Genomic DNA, 14,646 nt, shown 5'->3' with positions numbered 1-14,646 from the left:
TGATCCAGTTCAACAGTGCCCTGCAATCTTCTTCATACACAGTAAAATTGTGGGCATGTATGTAAACACCACAGCGAACACTAAATGAATTACCAATAATATTGTAAATAATTATAATCACTTCTTCATTAAGCTAACATTACGTCAAATTGATTTGTTTATTTATTTATTAAGGCTTTACAGCACAAGTGCTGAAGTCTTACAGTCTGTTTATAGTTGTTGCATAAAGTGTGTTTGAAAAGGTGGAGAAAAGAGAAAAAATCCATGACTGGACCTCAGCAACCTCAAACCTGCAGCCATCTGATTAACGCTCGAACACTTACAGGAGTCTGCCAGGTGGTCAGGATGTTGAGGATGATATGATAGTATCATACATATGTTGGCATGATACAGGCACTGCATATTTAGGCCATGTGGGAAACTGTACATGTGTGCTATACTGTAATAAAATTAATAAATTCTTAGTGATTATCATTTGAAGAATTAGAGACATCAATTCTAGTAACAACAACAATACAGGTGTTGTTATGCAGTCAAGTGGTCTAGTGTGCCTATGGATACTCCTAGACAGTGAATTTGCTGTCGATCTTTCTGAATAGATATAGCAGACCCTATAATGAACAATACCTGCAATAGACAGTATTCAGCCTGCTAAATAGGTAATATCATGAAGTGTTTGTTTATTTACACCTTTATTAATTCACCATTAAGTAATTAACCACATGACATTTTAATTTTAACAGTGTGAACTTCAACTTCACTAAGCATGCATCATCATGTTGACGAGACTGACTAGTGAACAGCAAGAAGGTTTTACTACATGTAAAAGGTATCTAATCCAAAACAGCCAAGCTGTAAAAAAAGTGTGCGGCCCTCAGAAAGGCTATGGTGAAAAAAGATGTGAAATCCAAGGTGGCGGCCAAGAAATGGCTGTGATGGTAGGTTAATGGTAAAAATTTTAATAATGACAATTCAGGTGAATTTTGTGAAGCGGCACAAAAATTCACCTGAATTGTCGTTATTAAAATTTTTACCATTAACCTACCATCACAGCCATTTCTTGGCCGCCACCTTGGATTTCACATCTTTTTTCACCATAGCCTTTCTGAGGGCCGCACACTTTTTTTACAGCTTGGCTGTTTTGGATTAGATTTCATTTCTTTTTGTATTTGTATACCCCAAAGCCGGCCTATGGCCAGCTTTGGGACTTTTTTAACCTATGTTGTTTTTCTTTACTACAGGAAGAAGTAAAGATGAAGTAGATATACTTTAAATATTTTATCAGTAAATGTACAAATTATATATATAATACATAAGTGACCGGATTTGCAAAAAGGGGCCTTCCACACACATCCAATTTGCCAACTTTGACAATTGATAACTTCAGATTGGAAAGAGCTATTGCCTTGAAATTTGGGCAGTGGTGATTTCTTTGTAGCTGAACTCTCTACAAGGCAATTTTTTCTAGCTGATTTCTCTACAGGGAGATTTGTTTGCAGCTGAACTATCTACAAGGTAACTTCTTCTAGCTGATCTCTCTACAGGGTGATTTGTTCGTAGCTGAATTCTGTACAGGTGATTTGTTTGCAGCAGAGCTCTTTACAGAATGGTTTCTTTGTAGCTGAACTCTCTACAAAGTAACTTCTTCTAACTGATCTTTCTACAGGGTGATTTGTTTGTAGCTGAACTATCTACAAGGTAATATCTTCTAGCAGATCTCTCTACAGGGTGATTTGTTTGTAGCTGAATTCTGTACAGGTGATTTGTTTGCAGCTGAGCTCTTTACAGAATGGTTTCTTTGTAGCTGAACTCTCTACAAGGTAATTTCTTCTAGCTGATCTCTCTACAGGGAGAATTGTTTGTAGCTGAACTATCTACAAGGTAACTTCTTCTAGCTGATCTCTCTACAGGGTGATTTGTTCGTAGCTGAATTCTGTACAGGTGATTTGTTTGCAGCTGAACTCTTTACAGAATGGTTTCTTTGTAGCTGAACTCTCTAAAAGGTAACTTTTCTAGCTGATGTCTCTACAAGGTGGCTAGTTTGTAGCTGAACTCTCTACATGGTGGTTTCTTTGTAACTGAACTTTCTACAAGTTGACTTCTTCTAGCTGATCTTTCAATAGGGTGATTTGTTTGTAACTGAACTCTCTACAGGTGATTTGTTTGAAGCTGAACTTTCTAAATGATGGTTTCTTTGTAGCTGAACTCTCTACAAGTTAACTTTTTCTAGCTGATCTCTCTACAGGGTGATTTGTTTGTAGATGAATTCTGTACAGGTGATTTGTTTGCAGCTGAGCTCTTTACAGAATGGTTTCTTTGTAACTGAACTCTCTAAAAGGTAACTTCTTCTAACTGATCTTTCTACAGGGCAATTTGTTTCTGGCAGAATTATTTACAGGGTGATTTCTTTGCAGCTGAACTCTCTACATGGTGGTTTCTTTGTAGCTGAACTCTCTACAAGGTAACTTCTTCTAGCTGATCTCTCTACAGGGTGATTTGTTTGTAGCTGAATGATCTACAAGGTAACTTCTTCTAGCTGATCTCTCTACAGGGTGGTTTCTTTGTAGCTGAACTCTCTAAAAGGTAACTTCTTCTAACTGATCTTTCTACAGGGCAATTTGTTTGTGGCTGTATTTTCTACAGGGTGATTTCTTTGCAGCTGAACTCTTTACATGGTGGTTTCTTTGTAGCTGAACTCTCTACAAAGTAATTTCTTCTAGCTGATCTCTCTACAGGGTGATTTGTTTGTAGCTGAATTCTGTACAGGTGATTTGTTTGCAGCTGAGCTCTTTACAGAATGGTTTCTTTGTAGCTGAACTTTCTACAAGGTAACTTTTTCTAACTGATCTTTCTACAGGGCAATTTGTTCGTGGCAGAATTTTATACAGGGTGATTTCTTTGCAGCTGAACTATCTACATGGTGGTTTCTTTGTAGCTGAACTCTCTACAAGGTAACTTCTTCTAGCTGATCTCTCTACAGGGTGATTTGTTTGTAGCTGAACGATCTACAAGGTAACTTCTTCTAGCTGATCTCTCCACAGGGAGATTTGTTTGTAGCTGAACTCTCTACAGGTGATTTGTTTGAAGCTGAACTCTCTAAATGATGGTTTCTTTGTAGCTGAACTCTCTACAAGTTAACTTCTTCTAGCTGATCTCTCTACATGGTGATTTGTTTGTAGCTGAATTCTGTATAGGTGATTTGTTTGCAGCTGAGCTCTTTAAATAATGGTTTCTTTGTAGCTGAACTCTCTCAAGGTAACTTATTCTAGCTGATGTCTTTACAGGGTCACTAGTTTGTAGCTGAATTCTCTACATGGTGGTTTCTTTGTAACTGAACTCTCTACAAGGTAACTTTTTCTAGCTCATCTTTCTACAGGGTGATTTATTTGTAGCTGAATTCTTTACAGGTGATTTGTTTGCAGCTGAGCTCTTTAAAGAATGGTTTCTTTGTAGCTGAACTCTCTACAAGGTACCTTCTTCTAGCTGATGTCTCTACAAGGTCACTAGTTTGTAGCTGAGCTCTCTACATGGTGGTTTTTTTGTAACTGAATTCTCTACAAGGTGACCTCTTCTAGCTGATCTTTCTACAGTGTGATTTGTTTGAAGCCGAACTCTCTACAAGGTAACTTCTTCTAGCTGATCTCTCTACAGGGAGATTTGTTTGTAGCTGAACTCTCTACATGATGGTTTCTTTGTAGCTGAACTCTCTACAAGGTAACTTCTTCTAGCTAATCTCTCTACAGGGAGATTTGTTTGTAGCTGAACTCTCTACATGATGGTTTCTTTGTAGCTGAACTCTTTGCAAGGTAACTTCTTCTATTGATCTCTCCACAGGGCGATTTGTTTGTCTCTACATGGTGGTTTCTTTGTAGCTGAACTCTACAAGGTGATTTTTTCTAGCTGAACTATCTCTTTCCATAGTTGCATGAACTCCCTACAAGGTAACTTCTTCTAGCTGATCTCTCTACAGGGTGACTTGTGTGTAGCTGATCTCTATACAGGTTTCTTATTTCTAGCTGATCTCTTGAATTCTCTTCAGGGTGACTGCTCTATTAGGATGACTGCTCTATTAGAGTATCTCGATCTCGCACTTGCCGCACCAAGTTGGATTTCGTGTTATAACTCCGTGGCTTTAAGTCTGATTCTTCTACACCATTGATGAGCCTTTCTAAGATGATTACTCCATCTGTACAACGATTTTCAAAGCATTACCCTAAGCGGTTTATCTGGTAGGCGTGGCAAGCAGTCGTTTTTTTATTAGCTGATCTCGATTGCGTAATTGTTACACACTGTTGGTTTTTTCATTGTATCTTCCTGGTTTTTAGCTCGATTTCTTTCAAACCACAAAAGGTTTGAGGTTCAATAGTTAACCTATTCACCCACCGATTTTCAGCTTCTTCCCATACGCGGTTTACCCTGTAGGCGTGACAACATATTGGTGTTAATTTTCGTGAATAATCGCTCATAACTCTTTGCCTGTTTATCGTATTCCAGCCAAAGTTGGTACCGAGATGCGCCTTTATATCCCCCTTCTGTGTGCCAAATTTCAAGGCAATCGGATAACGCGTTCGCGTTTTATAGCAGATTTTGTAAGTGTGCGACAAGAAAAAGAAAAATAAGAAGAAGAAAAAAAAAACGAAGAAACTGAGCCAATTTTTGAAGTCGCATATCTCGGGAACGCGCGAAGCGATTTCGCTCAAATTTGGAATGTGGAGTGCTGCAGTTGGAGGGAATGTCCACAGCAAAAATCGTCTTGTTTCATCAAGGAAGCACAGAGCTACGGAGGTGCGAAAATTGCGTTTTCTTTCTTCCTGTCAATATACTCACGGGTGTTACGCGCCGGCTTCTTGGGCCGCACGACACACTACCGTGTGTCTTGATACATATATACTTAGTCCAGCTGCTTACATCTTTAGCACACAGCTGTGGGTGACTTTATAAGGTTCTTTTTACACTGTTAACAAGAGCAACTAGCCATATTTTTATCACTTTATGTGAGTAACAGTTAGCTGTTTGTTATACACTAGTAATGGGATGTTAATTATGGGCAGCTTTGCTTGATGATACATGCATGCCAGCAATTTAGTAAAATACATGAAAAGTGTCATCCTCAGTTTAAACACCTTACAAGTGCATCACATTGTGCATGCAGCATCATTAATGTACATGCACCAATAGCTACTACAGTACATAAGTGTGTGATCAGTGGCACACTAGCATTAAGTGAATTTGTTCCTTGCAAGTAGCTGTAATGCTTTCTTATTTGCTACTAATCTGCTGTTTTTGGTGTATACCGAATTGTTTATTTGGCCAAACTGTGATCAATGTGGCTCCTGGAGTGTATAGTACCAAACGACAAAGTGATGGACTTACTCTACCAGCTACCTCAGGTACTTTCCAGCCCATTGGAGAATTGACTACCAAAATTCACCTAACTAAATCACATTCTGTGCTTGTTCACTACCAAGTAACCATATCTTCTAGTAATACTGACTTTTGGAGTAAGTTACAAGTCAACCACTTTAATGCTGGATCACTTGTCAATGGCGGATCCAGGATGGGGCATTTGGGGCAAATGCCCCCCCCCCCCCCCCCCCTTCCCTCCCTCCCTCCCTTCAAGAAATTGCATACATGCAAGATCGAGATACTCTAATAGAGCAGTCGATTACTCTAATAAAGCAGTCACAATGTTCATGAGGCAGTGTATAGCTTACCTATGAAGCTATAAATAGGATTTTTATTTTACATAACAGACGTGATATATTTGGTAAATAACTAGCTATTATTGTTCTGACCTTTTTTTTTTTTTTTTTTGGTCTTCAATTGTTTTTCAGCAAGGTGCCCCCCCTCTTTCCAAACTCTGGATCCGCCCCTGCTTGTTCATAGTGGAAACCAACAGTACAAAACAGCTACAGGATTCTGGATGGTAAATCTTAACCCAGGTTACTACACATTTGAGGTGCACTATAAATCAAGCGCTAGTGTTTCAATGTCAGCTGGCTGGGATTATCAGACTGCAGTGATAAATGTGATGTGGTTTGAAGATTCTTACACAGTCTCAGATAATATTAAATGTTATCCTTCACCAACTACTTTGAACATATATAACAATTTAGGTCCTATCAATGATGTTGAAGCAATTTTAAAACTACCTAGTGGACGTGTAGTCCTTGCTGCATACCAAATGTCAGTTGATTTATCTTCAAAAGGATGGTTTGTGAGCAAAATGAATATCAACAATCAGTATGAAGAATCAACAACTGTCACTGAAGGACAAAGCTACTACCTCAATCATCATAGTCTACTAGCAAAGTCTCTTAGAAGTGGAGTACATTATTTCGGCTTGACATATCGCACTGCATACTCACTTCAGTTTACAGACTGCACAAACAATTACAATGATAATACTAACATATTTGCTATGTATTTGCCTTCTCGTTGTTCAGTGGTAAACATTCATCCAACAAGTTCTTTATCATATTCTACCTCATGGACTGATACTGACTTGAAATACACCCTCACCATTAGCAGCTTACATCATGTTATTGTTAGATATCAGTTTACCAAAGATGTTCATAATACCTACACAATAGCTCGTTTAACCATCAACTCAGTCCCTCAACCACACACTTCATCTATCAGGGGAAACACTGGTGTTGCTTATGCAGGACTATTTGGATTATGGCAGGGCTCACTGTCTACTGGCACTTATCGTTTCACTATTCAACACAGGGGTGGAACATCATCTACTCACCATACCTCTGTTGATTATTTTACCAGGGCAATGGATGTGGTATATTGTAAATGATTCGAAATGAATATCACTTGAACTATGTTAGCACATTTCACATATTTTAACTTGTGAATTTAGCAATTTGGACACATGCACCAATTATTATTAACTGTTTTTTACAATACTAATTAGCATCATATGTACTGTACTGTCTTGAATTTATGGCCTGCATGGGCATTTATTTCTTTCAAGCAACTTTTTACCCCATGCATACTAAACAAGACTTGACTATTGTACAAGACCAGCATTTACATTCGTGACCAGCATTCATGAATCAACTACACACCTCAATGTTGTACTCTCCTTGGTGTTTACCTCTGTATATTTTACAGATTTAAGTCTATGAATTATAGCACTGCATGGAATTGCTAGAAAAATAGCTGAGGCAAATTTCATAATAAGGAAGATAACATGAAGTTTGCATTATTTAAGATATTAAGCACACAAGCTATGTAACTAACTGTCAATGGCAAAGAGTTATGAGGCTTCCAGAAATAAGTTGTACAAATAGCTATGACATAATGGTACAACAGTTAATAATATTAAATTGCCATATATTGCGAGTATGCAGCTATGATACTTATAATGTTTGCTGTAAAAGTTACCCAGGAAGGGGATAGGCCAAATTAGATTCTAGAATTCCATTGTTGCTAAAAGTTGAGAGCGTATCCAGGATTTTTCAAAGGTGGTTTTCATATTTGGTAGTGGGTTGTTGATGCAGGCACAGCCCTCAGTCACTGACAAATTTTATATGTTACAATATAATACCTCAAAATTTACTAGTTTATGCTTAACAAATAATGAATAATGCAAACTATGCTATATTCAATAATTATATGCTTAGTTTCCTAGTTCCCTTTAACTTTAAGTTATATCAATAATTGCTGGTCAGGACTACTGTATAGTGATTCAAAGTGTATCCACTTTACAGCTCAAAACCTTTTGATTTAGGTACTAAATGTTTCAAGATTGCATTTACATTATTTTTTAAATTACAATCAATTATGAATGTTCTATTAGGGTAGTTTTGACTGCTCTATTAGAATACATCTGACTGCTCTATTAGAGTATCTCAATCTTCATTAATGTTTTTGCATTTAGCTATTTCGCCTTTTATACCTTTATTCTACCTTAGTCTTTTTTGAATAATAATGCACTGTTCTGCTCTATTCCATTATTTGTATATTTGTGTAGCTAAACTATGATGGTTTGGTGTTCATGCTGTGCAAGCCTATAATGTTTGTCAGTTAAAATTTCAAAGTGGATTTCCGGAACCCCAGGAAACCTCCCTAAATACATCCCTGTCTGACATAGCTACATGATCTCTTTGGTATGCTGTGTAGTTTTCTGCATTCAGCATACTTTTCAGTTACAGGTTTCTGACTCCCTGCTTCACAGGCTTACTGTTTGCCTCCTTGCAGGTCCCTAGAGGGATAGTTGTGCATGTGTGTATTTGAGAGAAGGTTACGTTGTTAATTAACTGACACATGTTTAATAATTTCATCCCTAATAATCAATTTTAAAAAGCCTTACATACTACTGAAGTTAAACTTATCAGACGGTAGTTTCCTGGATTAAACTTTGTCCTTTGTAAAAATAGAAATACTTTAGCTGCTTTCCAATCTTTGAGTAAGTAGTCTTCATCTAAAACCTTTGAAACAAAAACTGTAAATAGGGAATATAATTGAGATGCCACCCTTTATAGATACCACCTGGCCAAGGTTAGCAGGTATGCAGTATATTCTCAGAAACCTTGATAGTACACATTATCTTGTTATAACAGTAATCATCTATATATGTCAGGTAATGTCAGTAAATTTTCAGCTGTAAATACACTAACTCTACTCTATGGAGATCAGAAGTTGCCTTGTTACCATTTGATGCCACTAAAGTTGGTGTATCAGTCTTACCTTTGGTTTTGGAATTGACATAACTCCAAAGTTACTCTATATGTTCTTTGCAAGGCAGTGCTCATAGTTACGATGAGGTGATCTGGTTAAAGTTCTTATTGAATTTTATTTCTGGGTGAATCTAAGATAGTTGCTATAATTTCCTATAACTTTGTACTGTTCCCAAGCTGTTTCTTTTTGGTGCCTTAACTCTGTGTCTGTAATGGGGTGGTGCATCTTAGGAATACAGACCTCAATAGTATAGTCAAAATTTTAGTAGTTATAATTATGAGTTCACAGTAAATTGCCAATAGTTACATTACAATGACAACATCATAAAGACAAATTTAATTTTGAAAAGAATTCTAGCAGGCTATATCTAAGTGTGCCCATGGGTTGGTGCTGCAGATGCAAGTTTTCATTCTCATGATCAGCAATAACTGTGGAGGATTCTTGAAATGTGATGACTACTCTATTAGAGTCTGACAGAGTACCTCAATGTTTGTGCGAATTATTTTATTTTATAATTATTATTTGTGTGTGTGTGGGGGGGGGGAGCACATTCTCACCTGTGCCCTACTCTGGATTTGCCACCGCACTAGAAGCTTTAAATGCAGTGAAGTGCAGCTGCACTTGCTCAGAGTTACTGTATGTGGGAATACCCTGAGAGCACAATAAGCGCCAATGCTGCTTTTGAAAATTAAGTGTAAGTAATAAATAGTAAAGCTATTTATCTACTTTTTGCTTCCCTAGGAGCTAAAGCAGAGCCTCAAATGGAGCAGACACATGAGCCTTGAAAAAATCCTCAAATTGGCCGAACAGACACTAGCCTTAAAAAGAGCAGACACTAGCCTTAAAAAGAGCAGACACTAGCCTTAAAAAGAGCAGACACTAGCGGCATAGCCTTGCTATCATTTCCAAAAGGTGGTCTGGTACTCTGGTACTACCTGCAGTGATATCAGGGATTTTATATTGCTTCTCTATTGACTGAAGTTTGTTCTCAGGTCATTGTTGAACCTAAGCTGCAACCTATCAATAACCCTGATGAGTACTACCTCTTTACTTCAAATTCTCAGGATGGTGCCCATTTGGATGTTTCCATAAATGGTTTCTTAGGTGGTCAGTCACAGATGATGTTAGGGTCTTCAATCCATATGCTGCTTCTAATAAGTGCTCCTCACTGTCTGCAGCCTACAAGAAGCACGAGAGCATCAAACAGCATGCTTATGGCCAACGCATCCGTAAAGTGAGGTTTTGCATCCAGATGGCCAGTTATGCCCGGTGTCTGATTGTCATGCTCCAATAGAATGCATACAAAGAGATTATTTTTCAAAGTAAAACTTGACAACTATTGGAACTTACTGATATGAACATAGCTAACACTGTTTGTTATACTCTTGCACTGCATAGTCATGTTACACACGGATACATTGCTTTGCCCATTTATATATAGTTTACTTGGATATTTGGATATTGTATGACATGCAGCCTCAATTCTTTGCAAGTGCCACACACTATCTTTAAGTTGTGTAATCATGCTAGTTAAACTGAGGATATTTGGATTGGATTGTCACTGCACCTTTAGACATGTGTTGTGTAACATGAAGCTATGTATGTTATCACAACAAGGTTGTGAATCAGTTGAAGAAAACTTTCAAGTTTCTCTCTGACAGGATATGTCTGTTGTCACATAGCCGTACTACAAAACTGTAGCTATAAGACTAAATGAATATCAACAGTGAAAGCTAGACAAACAGAAACTTTAGCACCTCATTGCTATGGCTGATTTAGTTCACGACGTCACACTGCATATTGCATCCCTGAGTGGTCAAGGTGCCAATGAGAGTAGCTACAGTGATTATGTGTTTTGAAGAACCTATGCAATAATTATATCATGGCACATAATATGTGAAACAGATAATAGTATGTATGTGACATCACAGATTTGAAGTTGGTGGGTATAATACCTAGGCATAAGGCAAATTAGTTTGCCTAAAATAAAATAATTACATTTTAGTCTAAATTTTTCTATATACCAAAATTTTATTGAATGTATAACTTTTAAATATGTAATATAGCTCATATTTTTAATAAGAAGCTAATACAAAGTGGTGATCATGATACACATAACTTTTATGCGTTAGTTCTATAAGTATACCATACCTAGCATTGTACTAGTCATGTTCCCCACATGTGAATTAAAGTGTGTGGCTTGTGTGCTACCATAATTCACTTTATTTTCATGCAAAAAGTTTTCATGATAAAAAAAACATTTTTGAGTAAAATTATTTTTGTATGATTTATGTGAATGACCACTCTATTAGTCTTTTGCAAAAAAAAAATTATTTTACAACAAAATAAATGAATTACAGTATGCTGTAGTTAGCCATTAATGAAGCGTTTTAGACATCTGCACTCTAGTAACCACACTCCAGTGTTATTTAATTTATGTATACAACCAAGAGTCCATAATTATGAACTCTTGATAGAACGGTAAACTTATTTCCATTCATTATCTATCATATTTGGCAAACCATTTAACAGCAGAATCTTACAACATGACTGGACGAATGCCTATTTGATACCTATTCAAAGGAAATATGCCCAAAACCTAGCTTCCAATTATCAAAAAAGCCAGTATTAATTTTCTATGGCATCCTTGACCAAAGGAAAATTGAGAAAATTTGACATTAACATACATATATGTTTGTTACTAGTACGTAGCACTTAAAAGACAAACCTTAGGGTAAGAATTTTCCATACCACAGTTGCTGTATTTAACCCATAATTATATAAGTGTCATAAACAGAAATATAGGTGACATGCATGATCTTATTACTAACTAGCTACTACTTCTCTGCATTTTTTTTATCAAGACCACCACTAGGGGACACCATGCAGTTCAAATTCTTTTAATATCCTCAAGATTGAATTGCAAATCAGTTCTATGTAATTGCTTTAAACTACAGATCAAGAGTGACTGAAACATATCACCTGCAGTTAGTAGTTAACTCTAGTGCTGTAAAATCCTTAAGGACCATGGTTGATGTACCAATCATAGATCAACAGTAGTTGTAGTTAGGATGGTGTCAACTTTTTACACTAACTTCCTAAGTATAACAGGAGACACGTACAGATGTTCAATAAAGCAAAACATCTAATGTTTCTTCTGTCACCATTGTGCCAGCAAACTATCAATAGAATTTGTGATTATTTTGGAACAGAAGAAACAAGCAATGGCATTGCACAATGAACCTGTCTACCATGATGTGCTAGTATGTATTTCAACACATTCAATGCCTTCTGTCTCAGATCACTATAGCACGCCGGTGTACAACCCTCAGGTTTGTACAGCAAAGCACTTATGCCTGTGATGTAACTACCAGTGTTACTTGAATACTTGTAGAACATATCTTACTAGTTGCGTATAGAAATAATATGTGAGTAGGGTAGCTAACTTAAGTTGAAAAGTGAGCTTATTAGTTGTTGCACTATAACAAGTAGTAGGTGAATATTTGTTGGTCAGTTGTCCTCGTGAAGTCACTTCTGGTGTCTTCAGAGTTCTATAGGAGTAATTCTGGATATATAGTAGCTAACAGAGTACCATTTGTTTTTTTGCTGATGGCACTGGGAAGTTTGTCCATAATAATTTATAGTACTGATGAAAGACTTAAAACAAAACACCTATATATCAGGCTAGACGCAATAAACAGTACTAGAAATATTCTTCAGGAGTAAAGAAAGCGTCAAAATTATTCAATGAAGAGGTAAAGCAAAATACTCTGTATGATATCACATACATCATGTCATTAGGAAGCCATAAAATTATTTCAGCATTGACTCGGTGTCATCATATAAGGCACACTAGCAGTAAGAAAAGTATTGATATGTGTACAAGTAGGCATGCACTGATTCAGCTATACTTTATAGAGCTAAATGGACTCATTTTATTAGTGTAGCTAATCATAATTTGCATTGATAGCCATAGCAGCGTGACTATATTTCTTTGACACAGCCACAGGTTACTGAGTCCAACTCTTCTTCCACATTTACATAGCTGCATTGCTTGGGTCCACTGATTTTCATAGGAGTAAAATGAATGTACTGTACATTGACTACATTCTGCATACAAATGCAAAGTAGATTTATTTTGTCATTTTAACTTTGAAGTAACTTAAAATATATATGAATCTGAAAAAAATCATTGTATGAGTTACACCAGTTTGATCCAAATCGTCCAATTCAACAGTGCCCTGCAATCTTCTTGATACACTGTATCCCACAATAAAATTATGGGCATGCATGTAAACGCCACAGTGAACATCATATTATAATCACTTCTTCATTAAGCTAACATTAAAATTGAAGATGATACAATAGCATCATACATATATATGTTGGCATGATACAGGCACTGCATAGCTATTCAGGCCATGTGGGAAACTGTACATGTGTGCTATACTGTAATGAAATTAATAAAAGAGTTACTCTCTAGAATTCCTATGGATCAAGACACACGATAGTGTGTCGTGCGGCCCAAGAAGCCGGCGCGTAACACACGTGAGTATATTGACAGGAAGAAAGAAAACGCAATTTTCGCACCTCCGTAGCTCTGTGCTGCCTTAGACGATTTTTGCTGTGCACACTCCCTCCACCTACAGGACTCCACATTCCAAATTTGAGCGAAATCGCGTCAAGCGTTCCCGAGATATGCGACATCAAAAATTGGCTTAGTTTCTTCGTTTTTTTTTTCTTCTTATTTTTCTTCCTCTTTTCGCACACTTACAAAACTGCTATAAAACGCGAACGCCTTATCCGATTGCCTTGAAATTTGGCACACTGAAGGGGGGTATAAAGGCGCATCTCGGTACCAACTTTGGCTGGAATACGATAAACAGGCAAAGCGTTATGAGCGATTATTCACGAAAAATAACACCAATATGTTGTCACGCCTACAGGGTAAACCGCGCATGGGAAGAAGCTGAAAATCGGTGGGTGAGTAGGTTAATTATTGAACCTCAAACCTTTTGTGGTTTGAAAGAAGTCGAGCTTAAAACCAGGAAGATACATCGAAAAAACCAACAGTGTGTAACAATTACGCAATCGAGATTAGCTAATAAAGAAACGACTGCTTGCCACGCCTACCAGATAAACCGCTTGGGGTAATGCTTTGAAAATCGTTGTACAGATGGAGTAAACATCTTAGAAAGGCTCATCAATGGTGTAGAAGAATCAGACTTAAAGCCACGGAGTTATAACACGAAATCCAACTTGGTGCAGCAAGTTTGAGATCGAGATACTCTAATAGAGCAGTCATCCTAATAGAGCAGTCACTTTGAAGAGAATTCAAAAGATCAGCTGGAAACAAGTAACCTGTATAGAGATCAGCTACAAACAAGTCACCCTGTAGAGAGATCAGCTACAAACAATTCACCTTGTAGAGAGATCAGCTAGAAGAAGTTACCTTGTAGGGAGTTCATGCAACTATGGAAAGAGATAGTTCAGCTAGAAGAAATCACCTTGTAGAGTTCAGCTACAAAGAAACCACCGTGTAGAGAGTTCAGCTACAAATAAATCGCCCTGTAGAGAGATCAGCTAGAAGAAGTTTCCTTGTAGAGAGTTCAACTTCAAACAAATCACCCTGTAGAAAGATCAGCTAGAAGAAGTCACCTTGTAGAGAGTTCAGTTACAAAGAAACCACCATGTAGAGAATTCAGCTACAAACTAGTGACCCTGTAGAGACATCAACTAGAAGAAGTTACCTTGTAGAGAGTTCAGCTACAAAGAAACCATTCTGTAAAGCGTTTAGCTGCAAACAAATCACCTGTACAGAATTCAGCTACAAACAAATCTCCCTGTGGAGAGATCAGCTAGAAGAAGTCATCTTGTAGAGAGTTCAGCTACAAAGAAACCATCATTTAGAGAGTTCAGCTTCAAGCAAATCACCTTTAGATAGTTCAGCTA

At 37.2% G+C, this 14,646-nt stretch overlaps 1 long non-coding RNA gene across 1 annotated transcript; it reads left to right on the top strand.

The window, feature by feature from the left end:
• The first annotated feature begins 520 nt into the window (after positions 1-520).
• On the top strand, positions 521-5,545 carry LOC136247914 (uncharacterized). Its single transcript, XR_010697732.1, has 3 exons — positions 521-659; positions 744-829; positions 5,247-5,545. It is a non-coding gene; the product is annotated as an uncharacterized lncRNA (long non-coding RNA).
• Positions 5,546-14,646: the final 9,101 nt, after the last annotated feature.

The sequence above is a fragment of the Dysidea avara genome, chromosome 1 (assembly GCF_963678975.1).
Source record: "Dysidea avara chromosome 1, odDysAvar1.4, whole genome shotgun sequence".
NCBI classification, from domain to species: domain Eukaryota; kingdom Metazoa; phylum Porifera; class Demospongiae; order Dictyoceratida; family Dysideidae; genus Dysidea; species Dysidea avara.
The sequence above is the reverse complement of the archived record's forward strand: the minus strand, read 5'-3'. Positions and strand labels throughout refer to the sequence as shown.